Raw genomic sequence first — 4,202 nt, forward strand, 5'->3', positions numbered from 1 at the left:
GAGAAGGGGAGGGGAAGGGGGAGGGAAGGGGAGGAGAAGGGGAGGGGAAGGGGGAGGGAAGGGGAGGAGAAGGGGAGGGGAAGGGGGAGGGAAGGGGAGGAGAAGGGGAGGGGGAGGGGAGGGGAGGGGAGGGGGAGGGGGAAGCAGAGGAGAAGGAGAGCCCACTCTACTCACTAATTAAGACTTCATCACCTACTCATGATGCAAGCAACAGAATAGATTTTTCTTAAATACTCAGAGCTGAAGAACTTTTGCCAAGATACACAATGTCTTTTAATTTCTGTTTTCTGTTCTGTATAAATAGGGGTAATAATAAAACTTGCGTCTACTCATTGCTCTTAGTAGTAAAAGAAATAATATTCCAGGGATATGATAGCATTCACTTCAGCATTTGGTTCTCAAATAATTGTGGAATCTGAGCATATATATTATTTATCCAAAGATGAAATAGCTTACACAAATTAATGTATTTGGTTATAATAACTGCCTATAGAAACTTGCTGCAGCCCTCCAAAAGGTGTCTTTATAATTAGCACTCTAATGCCATCTATAAATTAAAAATTCAGCAAATACACAAGACATGATGACAGTTTTCAGAGACAATGGAATTTTATAGTACATGCCACAAAACTTTTTCCTTCTTTCTTTTTTAACATGTGCTGTTTAAAAACTTCTGTCTCCTGAAATACTATGCTCTGGTATTTTTTAAAATAAACATTTTAATTAATTGCTTATCATTTATTTTATTAATGTGATGAGTGAATATAAATCACTAAAACATGTTTGAGGAAAGACTATGAAAATCCATTTAATAAAAAAGTGAATGTTTGCTAAAGAATTTATCTGGATGCCAAAATAAACACTGTCAATATTTTTCATTAAACAAATCAAGTATATATTTAAGTCATACTAGGTTTAAATAATTAAACCCCACAAGGATAGGTAAATAAACCAGGATTTTGAAAAACTGAATTTAAATGATTTTAACAAATAATCTAATCCAGTAATTGTCTTTAGCCAGGGAGTGGTTATTGAATGCGTTTTGTTTGTTTGTTTGTTTGAGACAGAGTTTTGCTCTGTGGCCTAGGCTGAAGTGCAGTGGTGTGATCTCGGTTCACTGCAAGCTCTGCCTGCCAGGTTCACGCCATTCTCCTGCCTCAGTCTTCTGAGTAGCTGGGACTACAGGCACCCGCCACCACACCTGGCTATTTGTTTGTTTGTTTGTTTTAGTAGAGACGGGGTTTCACTGCGTTAGCCAGGATGGTCTCGATCTCCTGACCTCGTGATCCGCCTGCCTCGGCCTCCCAAAGTACTGGGATTACAGACATGAGCCACCGCTCCCAGCCTGAATGCTTTATTTATGGTTATAGAACAATAATATTTTTAAGTGTTCCTGAATTTTGAGATAAGGAAAATATTATCTATGATAATATTGGTTTTATATAATTTTCTGAGGGTTTAAATTAGATAACATAGACAAACAGAATACTTGGAACAGAGTACATATCGTAATAATAACAATAATAAACATAATAGCTATTACTATTTTTGTCTGAAATTGCAGCCAAATCATTACTCTGTTAGCCCAGTTTAATCACTAGTACATCACCATATAGTAGATATTATCCCTAGACTCATTTTACAGGTGAGGAAATTAAGCCTTAGAAAAGTGAAGTAGCATCCTAAGCAACCCAGCTAATTTGTAGTGAAGCCTGTGTTAGAACCTAGGCTCTCTTGCTCCAGAGTGCCTCCTCCTTACATAACCATTACGGTATACATGTTTCAACCCTCCATGTGTTGGTGTGTACAGTATGCATGACTCTAACAGAACTGTTAATGAGGGGAAGGAAAATACTGAATATGTATCCAACACATCTAATTTTAATTCTAAGGGTTTAATTACAAAACATGTTGAAGTTAACTTGAATACAGTAAATGTGTCTCAATGGAGATTGTGATCATGTAGAGAGTTACCAAAACATGCCAAATAAAATTCTACACATATTTTTCCACATTTTTGCAATTGTGAATTGTGCTGCTATAAATATGCATGTGCAAGTATCTTTTTCATATAATGACTTCTTTTCCTCTGGGTAGATATCCAGTGGTGAGATTGCTGGATCAAATGACGGTTCTGCTTTTCGATCTTTAAGGAATCTCCACACCATTTTCCATAGTGGCTGTACTAGTTTACATTCCCACCAGCAGTGTAGAAGTGTTCCCTGTTCACATCCATGCCGACATCTATTATTTTTTGATTTTTTGATTATGGCCATTCTTGCCAGGAGTAAGGTGGTATCACATTGTGGTTTTGATTTGCATTTCCCTTATCATTAGTAATGTTGAGCATTTTTCATATGCTTGTTGGCCATTTGTGTATCTTCTTTTGAAGATGTCTATTTATGTCCTTAGCCCACTTTGTGATTGGATTCTTTGATTTGTTTCTTGCTAATTTGTTCGAGTTCATTGTAGATTCTAGGTATTAGTCCCTTGTCACAACTGCAAAAATGTGGAATCAACCCAAATGCCTGTCAATCAACAAGTGGATAAAGAAACTGTGGTACATGTATATATGATGGAATACTACTCAGCCATAAAAAGGAATGAATTAATGGTATTCACAGCAACCTGGATGGGATTGGAGACTATTATTCTAAATGAAGTAACTCAGGAATGGAAAACCAAGCATCATATGTTCTTACTCATAAGTGGGACCTAAACTGTGAGGATACAAAGACATAAGAATGATACAATAGACTTTGGGGACCCATAGGGAAAGGGTGGGAAGGGGGTGAGGGATAAAAGACTACAAATAGGGTTCAGTGTACACTGCTTGAGTGATGGGTGCATCAAAATCTCACGAATCTCCACTAAAGAACTTACTCGTGTAGCCAAATACCACCCGTTCCCCCAAAAAACCTGTGGAAGTAAAAACAAAATTCTACACATATTTTTCAAATAATATTTCTGATAAAGGTCTTGCATCTAAAATACACAAAGAACTCTTACAACTGAATAATAAAAAGACAACCCAATTTAAAACTGGGCAAAAGATCTGAACAGACATTTCTCCAAAGAGGATATACAAATAACCCATAACCACATGAAAAGATGTTTGACATCACTAGCCACTAGGGAAATGTAAATCAAATCTGCAATGATATAACACTTCACACCACTAGGATGGCTATGATCAAAAAGTCAGATAATAACAAGTACTAGTGAGGATGTGGTGAAATTGGAACCCATGCAATGCTGGTGGGAGTATAAAAGAGGGTGTGACCATGTTAGAAAACAGTCTGGCAGTTCCTTAAATGATTAAACATAGAGTCGTCATATGAGTCCACAAGTTGACTTCTAAATATATACCCAAGAGAGAAGAAAACGTATGTTCACCCAGAAACAAATGTAAAATTTACAGCAGCATTATTCATAATAGGCAAAGGGTAGAAACAACCCAAATACTAACTGGTGAATGGATGAATAAATGTGGTATATCCACACAATGGAATATTATTTGGCCATAAAAAGGAATAAAGTACTGATACATGCTACAACATTGATGAGCCTTGAAAACTATTCTGCTAAGGGAAAGGAGCCAGTCACAAAATACCATATATTACATGCTTCTATTCTTATGCAATGTCCAGAACAGTCATATCTATAGAAACAGAAAGTGGATTAGTAGTTACCTAGGGTTGGAAGAGATTGAGGGAGAGTGGGGAGAGATGATAGTTAAGGCATACAGGGTTTCTTTCTGGGGTGGTTAAAATGTTCTAAAATTGACTGTAATGATACTCACATGTATCTGTGAATATGTTAAAAACATTAAATTCACTTTGGATGAGTCAATTGTGTGATACGTGAACTATATCTCAGTAAAAGTGTTTTAAAAATAAAGTGTGTGCGCATGCATTTGTGTGTGTGCACGCATGCATTGGGGCAGAGGGGTGTTTGTGTGCATACTTAAAAATATGATTAATGAAGAGGAATAGGTCCAAATGGCACCAAACACTTCATAACAACATAATTAAAACATGAAATTGTGTTAACAAATAATTTTTTTTACAAATAAACCATGTTTTTAAGATTCTTAATGTTTCATTTTAAGGCATTATCTACTGACTTTCAACACTGGGTGGGGGGGGAAATTAGTTCTCTCTCACACCTCTTCTTTCTCTCCCTCATCACTCACTTGCAGA

This window comes from Theropithecus gelada, chromosome 4 (assembly GCF_003255815.1).
Source record: "Theropithecus gelada isolate Dixy chromosome 4, Tgel_1.0, whole genome shotgun sequence".
Lineage (NCBI taxonomy): Eukaryota > Metazoa > Chordata > Mammalia > Primates > Cercopithecidae > Theropithecus > Theropithecus gelada.